This window comes from Triticum urartu, chromosome 3A, assembly GCF_056163025.1.
Source record: "Triticum urartu cultivar PI428250 chromosome 3A, HENAU_Tu73, whole genome shotgun sequence".
NCBI lineage: Eukaryota > Viridiplantae > Streptophyta > Magnoliopsida > Poales > Poaceae > Triticum > Triticum urartu.
In genome coordinates this window covers 725,260,793-725,272,010 of record NC_141875.1, presented here as the reverse complement: position 1 = coordinate 725,272,010, position 11,218 = coordinate 725,260,793, and the positions used below count along the sequence as shown (strand labels likewise).

Sequence of the window (11,218 nt, the reverse complement as noted above, 5' to 3'; positions counted from 1 at the left end):
CATATTGAGCACCCCAATCCTGTGCTGCTTCTTGAGCATTATTTATGCCTGCAGTATAGGTTCAGTTGGAGTTTCTCCCGTGCGTTAGGTGATTTGTCCTGCTGGTTCACCAAGACACTAGTGACTCACTTGTGTTATCCCCGAACACAAAGCCCTATCCATCCGGCATTACCACGAGCTGTGAAACTGCCATCGATAATTAGCTAATTACTTTCCCTTCATCATCGATAATTAGCACATTGCAGCGTGGAGTAGGTGCTACTATTTGTCTGCCCTGCTGTGTGGCACACATGATCTTTCATACAGTACATATTAGACGAAACTCCCCTAGGTTCATCCATGGAGTGTACCATACACATTTTATGCTGATTTGGCTATAAAGGGAGTCTTGTTGGGATCTGTGTGCCAGGCCGAGATGTCATCAAAGTCATCCTTCAACGGGATTGCCAAAATCTCCTTGCCGTCCACATGGCGGAGAAAATCTACCTGACCAGCCCCCAGTCTGCCTCACGGCAGATTTATTCTTCGGCAACAAGGAGAGATCAACTAGCTAGCACTGTTATATATGCAAGATCGTTGACCACGAAATAAAGGCAGGAGTTCTCGCAAAAAATGAAAAAATAAAGGCAGGAGTATGCTTGATTCAACAACGCAACAACACTGTACAGAAATTACAATATATAAAATCATCAATTGTAAATAACAGAAGATTTAATTCTTTATGAAATAACAAAACACTATGTATAGTAATTGGAATTGCCATTACATAGTAGCTAGTCGATTCCTCCTCACTGCAGATTGCTTGCAGATTTCCGTTTCTTGCCATTGCTCTGATATGTTGTTGCTGGCTTGTTGGTGTTCTTGGTCGAACAAGGAGGAGGGGCAGCAATGGCGAGAAGAGGTGTAGGGGTGGAGGCCACGGGAGAAAGCTTCTCGATGTAGATGCATAGGGGGACAGTGTCAACCGACAAGTACTCTTCTTTCGGCACACGCAACCACTCGTACTCTCTGTCGCCGGGCGCAGGGGCGCCACCAGACAGGGAGCTGCTGCTCATCAGGGCCGACTTCATCATGACCATATGCGTTGTGCCGCGGCCAGAACGCTCTACAGAGAGCTCGCACGCGAACTGCGGCGCCGGGTCGCCACCATCCGCTCTAACGCATAGCAGAGACACGGATATGTTTGGGCCGTGCTGGCCCAGTGACACCAGGAACAGGCTGCGGTGCCGGTTAACGCCCGCAGCAGCTTTGTCGACCTCGCCGACCAGGACGTGCCAGCCGCACAAGACCGGCAGGTTCAGGGTCCGAGGCTGGCCGTAGGGGATGCAGATGGTGGGGCGCGAGTGGCCATCGGAGCCAGTGATGTGGTCGAGCAGCTTCTGCTTGGAGCCGATGAAGCCGCAACCCCCGCCGTCCGAAGCCCTGGCCGGGCATCCGCAAGGCGCGTGCGGGCACGCGCGCCTGTGTTCAGCTGACTGTGGTACACGATGCCGCCGGCTTCGCAGCCGTACTTCTCGAAGTCACACCGCACCATGACGGAGGCCACGAAGGCGTCAAGAAAGGCGAAGTGGACAACTATGAGGCCGCAGGGTTCTTCTCCATGGAGTTCGCGGCAGGACGAGCACAACAGATGGTCGGCGTCACACTGGCGTCGAGATTCAGTTGAGATAGCAGGATCCAGATATGATATGCAAAGACGATTAATTGATGAAAGAAACTTTCGATGCATGGCGATTCATACCATGAAGACGGGGGATTTGAGGGGGAGGCGGCAGGTATGGCAGGTCAGCAGCGCCATGGACATGCTAAAGCTGAGGTCCTGCTGCGATTCCGTCTCCGTGGCGGTGGCTTCCACCGCAAGAGCTCGCTCTCCTCTGCCATGGCTCATGTTTTTCTCCTTTGAGAATGCCGGCGCGGGGGGAGTGGTGGATGGATGTGATTCTAGGGCTGAGGCGGTGGGTGAGGGAGGCGGCAGCCGGCGGCGACCTCGTGGGTGGAGGGTCATAGACAGCCAAGAGAGAACGATACAGGGGATTCTCTCCCGATGTCGCTAGACGTATATGCTATCCCGGGGAACTCATGGGGATCGGGTCGAGGAAAGCGCATGGCTTCGAGCGTCCAAATGCCCAAGACACTTGGCCCGGGTCTGACTTTCCAGGAGGGTTTTCCTTTCCAGGAGGGTGTTCCACCCAGGGATGAGGCCAGGATCCAACCGGGATCCTTTCCAACCAAATGAGACCAACTTCTCCCCCTGGGCGGGCCCCGACCGGTGCACCGTTTGGAGCAATAAAATACAGCAATACGTTTCGAGCATCCCCCCCCCCCCCCCCCCCCCCGATTAATTGTCTTAGATTTTTCTAGATACAAATGTATCCAGACACGTGTTAGTTTTAGATACATCTGTATCTAGACAAATCTAAAATAAGTAATTTAAGACAGAGGAGATACAATTGTACCGTGCCACCTGAAGAAAAGGGCACTATCTCATCAAGTGTGCTACCTTCGGAAACGTTTATCACTCGACTATTGTGGGTTGTAAGCTGCGCTCACTGCGCTACATTCGCATCGCACGTGGGCCTTGGCCTTGCCTTTTTGTTTCGAGAGAGGCTGGACTAGGCATTAAGTGTGATGCTGGCAGTAGGCAGTAGCTACTATGGGAAAAATACATGTTGCCTAGTGTTTGGATGCAAGTCGAGTGTAAATTGTCGTTCACTCCGCGTAGTACATCGTGAGCCGAGTGCTCTGGAAAAACCACACGACAGCCGGTTGTGGCTCGGCTTACCTTCGTACAAGTGAATACCATCCAAAAATCAACTGGTTTCTACACAAATTTTGGAACATTATGAGAAAAACACTCATCTGATGCCAAGGGCTCCGCATAAGCAGCAGCCACTATGCGGTCGTCCTGCCTATACTGGCTCTATGGTGGCAGCTCATGCAGGCTGAGTGTGTATTAATCGGCTTATAAATGCAAGTGGATTATCTCATAATATACACTCAGCTCACGTAGGCAACGGTCGCATTGCACGTGGGCCTAGGCTGACCATTTAGTGTGACCCTAGAAGTAGCACTATTGCTCGAGTAGTTTGAAGTTTGTCACAAGCTGTAAGACCAACGTGTCAGGGACTTTCACGGTGCGATCTGCATACCATACAAAATGGGAATTTCAACTTGGGCACAAGTTGGAATCAACGACTAGAGCTTCAGACCCATCTTATACATGGGACTCGGTATGGAACTTAGTCTGCCCAGCAAAGATAAAAATATTTATGTAGCGGCGCTCCAGAGTGCTATTTCCTGTCGATGTATCCTTGCTAAATATTTATGGGAAGGAGCAGAACTTCAGCTATGGCCGCATGTCTAATCAACTATAACTAGTTGTATATAACTAGTGGAATATTACGGCGACGGCTAAAGATATAACTAGTTGTATATAAGTTCTACGTAAGAAAAACAATATCACTGGAAAATACTTCAAAAACGAAACCAACAATATCACTGAAAAGTGAAAACTACATTCAAATATGTGGTCAAACTTTGACCCAAAACCATAGTTTTAAATAGCCGGCTATAGCTATAGCCTTTTCAGCAGGGTGCCGCTAAATGGTCGCCTTCATAAATAGCACGCTATAGCCTGCTATAGCCCGCTATAGCCGATTTAGAGGCTCGCCGCTATTTTCCATAGCCAGCTATTTAAAACATTGCCCAAAACATGATAATGACTAATAAACCCAGATGGAGGTAGTATTTTGCTAGTTAAATGAATGTTGAATTTGATACAAAATAAGAGGGCACCAATAGATCTTCATTTTCTGCATGAATACTACACATCGCATTGGGTGGTCACTTTCTCTTTTATAAATGAAGCTCTTGATGTACTCTCCTTGAAAACCTTAGATTTACAGTTTTCCTAAATTTCTGTCCGGTGGTGGAGCCAGGAAAATTATATCAACAGGGCCGAATGATGTTGAAACTGCTTGGGGAGGGCCAAGCCAATGAAAAACATGCTTTTGACAGGAAATAATCACTCATTTTAGCACTATTTATCAGCAAATTAGCATTGCATCTCTGCTGTCAAGGGGGGGCCGGGGCCCCTGCTGGCCCCCCTTTCTCCCCCACTGTTTCTGTCTAATATTTTCAATTTGTCGTAAATTCAATTTTCCATCCATGCAATCTTGAGACGCGCATCTCAAGTCACAACTTCAGTATGGCATTTGGGTTGTGGTTTTGAATATTTTTTTTAGAAAAGAGGAACTGACCCACCCAGGGTACTCTCCTCTGTCATGTGCGCAGATCATCTTGTCAGGATTTTCGACCACTCAAGTGCCCGCCTACAGCAACCTTGGGCGCCATCCCTTGTGACGAGCATCGTTTCTTTGTTATTTCCCCACTGTCGAATTGATGTGAGCTCCTGTCCTCAATTTGTCTCCGCCATAGTCCAGGATGGTGGCTTGGTGTACCACCAGAGCCGCAGCGACTTCTGACACCCATATCCCTTAGTAGTGACTCGAACTTAATCTTCATCTCCGTTTGTCCAGTCTTTGTGACCTCATGTCCTTCATGTTCTGGCACAATAACTCTGTTTTTTTCTTCTGCCTAAATGCTACATACATTTAGTCCTTTATACAATGTGGCAGTGGATAGATGGACTTGGCTGAGGGGGAGATAGATGAAGGTTACTGCTCAAGTGGTTTCCCAACTGTATGATCCATTGTCGATCTCTTGATTTTCATCCCCAATTTCATTTCGCGCATTTTGTGTGTGTCATACTGGTTTTATTTTTCTCAAAAATATTTGGCATACTGGATGGATGCTTTAATTGTATTGCAGTGTTTTATTGTTTCAAACGGTGTGTATATGGATGAGCTAGCACACGCCTTGTAAGTATAGTCTATAAGTGTCAAGATTTGGTCATCTTATTTTCGTGAAGGATTATGTTGTAATGAATGAACAAGAGAAAACACATAATCCTCCAATTTTCTGCAATGGGGTGTCACATCAAGCAGTGAATAAACGTAAATTGTTGGAGAGATGTGTTTTGACACTTGGGCTGTAGGGAGCTCAGTACACTTTTTTTTAGTAGCATTTTGGTATATGGGCCAAATATTGTTTTCCTTCAAATACGCACCTGAGGAATACAATAATTATGGAACAAAATGCTTGTGTATGGCATTGGCCCATCCAAGCAGGGATCAATCTGAGCTGAGAGTCCTGATCTAAATGGCTGAACAATATTCACGACACTGACCCTGGATCCGTATCTAACATGCAATAAGAAAGTTACACGGAAAATTTACTACTTTCCAATTCTGCCTTATTTACTTCTTTCCTAATTAACCATTCTATCCTGGCGATTCCTCAACCTTAGAGCATCTCCAGCGGCGCCCCCAACAAGCCCCCCCTCCCCCCCCCCCACACCAGGGCCCTTTTTTATCCCCAGAGCCGAAAAATTGGCTCAGTTGCGCCCCCAGAAGTCCACTTTTCGCTGGTTATGGACGAATTTGGCACCAGCGGACACAGGCCGAACCCAGCGTGCTGGGGGGCGCCTGGAGGCGCTGGGGGAAACCATTTTGGCGCAAAAGACTAGCAGGCCCGGTGAGTCAGCGACCGGGCGCGCTCGTCGTCCTCATCGCCTCGGTTTTCCACGAGGAATCAATGCCAAGGCTGTCGTGCCAATCAGCCTTCCATTGATGCCTCGTCGGCGGCACAGTGAAGGCGCGGCGACGCGCGTCCTCGCCGGTGAGCGCACGCCCTCCACCAGCATAGAATCCTCTTCCCCTCTCGACCTGCCACCGCCGACGAGCTGATACGTCTCCAACGTATCTATAATTTTTTATTGTTACATGCTATCATATTATCTGTTTTGGATATTTTATATGCATTAATATGCTATTTTATATGATTTTTGGGACAAACCTATTAACCTAGAGCCCAGTGCCGGTTTCTGTTTTTTCCTTGTTTTAGAGTTTCACAAAAAAGGAATACCTAACGGAGTCCAAATGGAATAAAACTTTCACGATGATTTTTCTTGGACCAGAAGACACCTAGGATACTTGGAGTGCAAGACAAAAGAGCCACGAGGCGGCCACAAGGGTGGAGGGCGCGCCCAGGGGGTAGGGTGCGCCCCCTGACCTTCTGGGCCCATCGGTGACCCCCTGACCTAGATCTTCCTCCTATATATACTCTTATACCCCACAAACATCCAGGGGAGCCACGAAACCACTTTTCCACCGCCGCAACCTTCTGTACCCGTGATATCCCATCTTGGGGCCTTTTCCGGCATCCTGCCGGAGGGGGATTCGATCACGAAGGGCTTCTCAATCAACAACATTGCCTCTCCGATGAAGCATGAGTAGTTTACCACAGACCTACGGGTCCATAGCTAGTAGCTAGATGGCTTCTTCTTTCTCTTTGATTCTTAATACGAAGTTCTCCTCGATGTTCTTGGAGATCTATTAGATGTAATACTCTTTTGCGGTGTGTTTGTCGAGATCCGATGAATTTTAGATTTATGATCAGCTTATCTATGAATATTATTTGAATCTCCTCTGAATTTTTATATGCATGATTTGATATCTTTGCAAGTCTCTTCGAACTATCGATTTGGTTTGGCCAACTAGATTGGGTTTTCTTACAATGGAAGAAGTGCATAGATTTGGGTTCAATCTTGCAGTGTCCTTTCCTATTGACAGTAGGGTCATCAAGGCACATATTTCATTATTGCCATCGAGGATAAAAAGATGGGGTTTTCATCATATTGCTTGAGTTAATTCCTCTAGATCATGTCATCTTGCTTAATGCGTTACTCCGTTCTTTATGAACTTAATACTCTAGATGCATGCCGGATAGCTGTCGATGTGTGGAGTAATAGTAGTAGAGCATAATCGTTTCGGTCTACTTGACACGGACGTGATGCCTATATTCATGATCATTGCCTTAGATATCATCATAACTTTGCGCTTTTCTATCAATTGCTCGGCAGTAATTTGTTCACCCACCGTATTATTTTCTATCTTGAGAGAAGCCTCTAGTGAAACCTATGGCCCCGGGTCTATTTTCCATCATATAGGTTTCTAATCTACAATTCTAGTTTCATGCAATCTTTTACATTTTGTTCCATATACCAAAAATACCAAAAACATTACTTTACCATTTATCCATCTCTATCAGATCTCACGTTGCAAATAACGGTGAAGGGATTGACAACCCCTTTATCGTGTTGGGTGCAAGGTTGGTGTTTGTTTGTGCAGGTATTCTGTGGCTTGCTCATTGTCTCCTACTGGATTGATACCTTGGTTCTCAAAACTGAAGGGAATACTTACACTACTGTGCTGCATCACCCTTTCCCCTTCAAGGAAAAAACCAACGCAATCTCAAGAGGTAGCACGCGCGTTTCTCTTCTCTCACATGAACAATTTTTTTTCTTCTGAGTGGAACGTACAAGCCTAGGCTTGAACGGGATTCAAGGAGGTTATGGTTGAAGATCATTAGGCTCTGAAGGTGTTATCTCACATGCTTGTGTTTAGTCGAGATCGTCGACTATAACATGGTGTACCAGGGAGTACTCGCAATGGGACGGGAAAAGATAATGATCTTCTCCTCTATTGTGTTAGTGACTTACAACTGCGGCCGCGGCAAGCGGGGGCGGCAACACTGGACGACTGCACTTTGGTGGTGCTCCCCGAGTACCGTGTCTTGGTTCCTGGGATGAAAACCCAAGTTCTGGCCTTTATTGGTTGTACCTTGCAATGGCCTTGTCGAACGCATTGTTTTGGGGTGAACTCAGACTTTCTCCAGGGCGAAAAGTGAAGATCTTCGGTCAGGCAAATTGTAACACCTTGGAGTCGCCTTAGTATTATATCATGTTAAATTAGAATTGTATTTTGATCTTCCTAGGTATTGATTTTTGCGCGAAATAAAATACATGAAGAAAATAGGAACTGGCATGGAGCCTTAAATTAATAGTTTAGTCAAAAATTGTATAAAATATTCCAAAGCAATAACACAATAGCATTAACCAATAAAAAACTATACATATATTTCATGACATAATAGCGCATAGAGCTTAGTGCCAGTTCAAACATCTCAATTTTGTATGCACATGCGCAAAATTTATAGGAATTTCAAACATCTCAATTTTGTAGGTACTGTCAGCTGATGTGGTAGACATTGCAATTAACCGTACCCTATATGTGGTGTTAGGGCATCTCCTTCTTCTGGACTGACGTCAGCCCGTCCCAGAGAGCATTGGCAGGGGAGGGATCCATCATGGGAGTGGTGCGGAGAGGGATCAGAGGTTGATGACAGCAGCCATGGCCGGGGTACCGACTTTTATAACAATGGTAGGAGGCAGACGGACGGACGAGTGGCGCCGGAGGAGATGCCTCGGCAACCACGTGCCATCAATGCGGGCGGCAGTCGGACGGACGGGCCTCCGCCGTGTCGTTTGAATGTGTGGTTGTTGCATGCACCAGGAAGTAGCATGGTAGGCAGATGGACGGACGGGTGGCCATTCTGTCGTTTGAACGCGTGACAGTTGCTTGCACCGGGAAGCGGTGCGGACGGTGCTCCCGGACGGCGCTCCGCTTCAATGCCGGCGCTGGAGAGCAGTCGCTTCCGCTCTAGCTGGGTATGAATGCGGGTGTGACGCTTTGGAGCGGCGCTGAGCGAAAACGCGCGGGGCGGTGGAGGGTTTTTTGGTGGATCAGACCGGTCAGAGACAGGCTTGGGAGCGGTCCGGACTCCTGCCAACCTTCCCACGTTTGTCTCTGGTTAGCGGGAGAAAACAGGTCCGGACAGCCCAGCGGACCGATGCAGGCCCGCGTTGGATGGCTTCCGCGGTCCGGACCGATATAGGTTGTTCTTAGTGTTTTCAGAAAGAAAAATCTCCAGTGTTTTTTCTTAGAAGATTGATTTTCTCAGTGGAACATAGAAGGCTGAGCTTGGATGGGCCAACCTTACATCTTACATGGCATGCTAAGCCTGCAGCTGCGTACAACCTCAGCGTTAATCTCAAAAAAAGAAAAAGAAAAATTCAGCGTTCCAACACTCAGCTGCCTGCTTCCCATTGTCTAAAATCTGAAAACTGCCGTACCCCCCAGTCTCTCCACTCTCAGCAGTGAACGGACTAGAGAAAGAAGGATCGGAGCAGTCGGCGACCTCACCCTGGCCTGTCCTGGTCCGCGTCCTCGAAGATCCGATCCTGGTTAGCCCACCCCTTTTCCTTCCCTTCCTTCTCCATCTAATCTACTAGTGATTCCTTTTCGTGTCATCTTATTTTCCCTCTATTAGTAAACCCTAGCCAGATTTTCCCCTCCTGATCAAACCCTAACATCCATCCTCTTCTACAGCAGTGCAGAGAGAGAGAGAGAGAGAGAGAGGAGAGGGTACCGCTGATGGATCCCGCTGCCGAGACTCCCCAAGGCCAAGGGTAAGATCCCATTGGTGTTCCTCCCCCTCTTAATTTTGTGTCGTGCACTACTTGCTTTGTATATGCTATCGCTATTCTGGACGGATGTGGATATGTGTGTTGGATTCTAGCAGCTGCCCTGATGTGAATATATGTGTGTCCATTGATTAAATTCCTTTTCATGCCAGGGCCGGTACCTTTCCCACGCGTGTGGACGGCAGTTGGCTGCGCTGTTCTGTGCCGCTGGCCGACCCAGTGTCCGAGGTGCTTGGCGACGACAACCTCCTCATCGAGATCCTCGTCCGCCTCCCTCCGAAGCAGTCCTCGCTCTCCCGTTCGTCCGTCGTATCCAAGCACTGGGGCAGCATCCTCCACAACCCCCAGTTCCGCAAATCCTTCCTCAAGCACCACCGGAAGCCTCCTCTGCTTGGGTTCTTCAGAGGGTATGCTAAAAGCTTCATTCCTGCCATGGACTCGCCTTACCGTATCCCTACTGCCCGCTTCTCCCTGCCCAAGAGCACCATAGCCTACCACACTGATGAAGCATACATGGGCTGCTGCCATGGTCTGTCTGTCCTAATTGACACGAATAAGCATGACACCGTCGTGTGGGATCCCTCTCACCGGCAAAGAGCACATCTTGGCTTTTCCACCAGTATTCCACTCTATGAGGACAAACTCAACCTGGCATGGCGTTGTACTGTGCGTTGATGCCGAAGATGGGCACGTCCATGGAGATTTCTTCTCAAGCCCATTTAAATTGGTTTAGGTCTGCGATGGATTCAGTACACAGGCATCTTGTTCTTTCTATGACTCGTAGCGTTTGGGGCAATATTTTCTCGGTGACCATAGCAAATAATATTTCTGCGACAAGCCACAGCATCCTTGTCGGGAATACACTTTGCTGGTTGATTTGTGGTGGTGAAGTTCTTGTTTTTTATTTCGAAATGCAAAGTCTTGTTGTGATCAAGACGTCGGTGGAAAACCATGTTACCAACGACCGGTGTTTTCAGCTCTTGCGGATGGCTGATGGTGGCCTTGGCCTTGCTGGTTTATTGGACCCGACGATCCAATTATGGATAGGAAATCTAACTGTGATGGTATTGACGAATGGGTCTTGCTGCGCAAAACCATTCCACTGGATGAGATGCTTCCAAGGAGAATAAGTTATGGATTTTTTGTTGGGTATGATGAGGACACAAATTTGGTTGTTCTATATACGATGATTGGCAACTTCACGCTCCAAATTGACTCGATGCAGATCAAGCATATTGTTAAAAGAAACTAGATATGTCATGACACCTTTCATACCTACAGGAATTTCTATACTACATGTAATTGCTTTGATGCCTGGCCATTGCTAAAGGCTAAATACAATTACATGCTTGTAATGATCTTTTCATCAGAGGGTTTCTAGAAAATGGATAATGGCAATAGCTGCAGGAGTGAAACCATCTGAAATAATTAATCAATTGGAACATCTGGAGGCGGTTTAAGGCTTGTCATGTTTTCTTATTCACTATTCTTCCTTGCAAGAATTAAATTTATATTGATCGATCTTGATATAAATCGTCAACTCATGAATCTTGTGCTCTAGTTTTTATCGAAGAGTAGCACTAGTTTATTAATTTCACGTAGTGCTATGTTATGCTTGTTTTGGAACTCTGGTTTCCCATTCCGTGCATACTTTATTTTGGCTTTATTGTCATAATTGGTACACAACTTACTCGACAATTATTCTGGGTAAATGCATTTTCTGTAAACATATAATACACTAATTCCTTTTTGGACCTGGCAATATATGTGGAG

The 11,218-nt window shown here is 47.1% G+C and overlaps 2 pseudogenes; one reads left to right on the top strand and one right to left on the bottom strand.

Annotated features, from left to right (window-relative positions):
• Window positions 1–788: 788 nt before the first annotated feature.
• LOC125547347 (uncharacterized) lies at window positions 789–2,005 on the bottom strand (annotated as a pseudogene).
• A 6,488-nt stretch (window positions 2,006–8,493) lies between these two features.
• Window positions 8,494–10,826, top strand: LOC125547337 (uncharacterized; annotated as a pseudogene).
• The last annotated feature ends 392 nt before the right edge of the window (window positions 10,827–11,218 follow it).